An 863-nucleotide genomic window follows, 5' to 3' on the forward strand; every position below is an offset into this window, starting at 1 on the left:
GCCCCCGCCGCCCCGGGCCGCCGCCAGCACGGCCGCCGCCACCGCCTCCTCAGCCACCGGACTCTCCGCCATCCTCGCCAACAGTCCCGGCGACGCTTCCGGGACCTCCGACACTAACGACTGGGGCGGGCAGAGCGGAACTCGCGGGGACGCTCACGCTCTCTGCGCCGCCCAACAGGCAGCCGCGCAGCCAGGCAGGCGCACGCACGGGCGCGCGCCCGGCCATAGAGACGTGAAGGCTCAGAGCGTCGCCGGCGGGAGGGGGGGGAGTGCGGCCAGCCGGGCGGCGGCACAGCGACGTCGTTGGGTCAAAGAGGGAAAGTAAAGCGGGAGGGCGCAAAACAACGTACGAAAACAAAACCCAGGTCGAATCCGGGGATACCTGGTGGTGGAAAGTGCTCTCAAGTTATACTTGACTTATAGAGACCCTGTAGGGTTTTCAAGGCAAGGGACGTTCAGGCCATTTGCTGCCTCTGCGTCTTGACCCTGGTATTCCTTGGAGGTTTCCAATCCAAATACTAGCCAGGGCTAGCCCACCTTAGCTTCCGAGATCTGAGCAGATCAGGCTAGGCTGGGTCATTCAGGTTGTTGCCATGGCAGAGAGGAGGCTGTTTAAACCTAGCAGCTGGTTGGAGGGGAGTAGGGGTTTTTTTATTATTATTATTTTTTGCCAGGTCTCTCCTGTTCACCGCGGGAGATGCAGCGGTAGGCTTGCCAGATTCAGGCTGGGAAACTCAGGATATACTAAAAGGAAGGACAGGATTGCCCATTGGAAACAATGGGAGAGACTTGAAGGCCTATTGGAAATAATGGGAGCCATGAATGACAACTAACTTGCAAATTGACTTGCATGGGCTTCATTG

The sequence above is a fragment of the Gekko japonicus genome, unplaced genomic scaffold (assembly GCF_001447785.1).
Source record: "Gekko japonicus isolate JY-2015 unplaced genomic scaffold, Gekko_japonicus_V1.1 scaffold240, whole genome shotgun sequence".
In the NCBI taxonomy this organism is placed as follows: Eukaryota; Metazoa; Chordata; class Lepidosauria; order Squamata; family Gekkonidae; genus Gekko; species Gekko japonicus.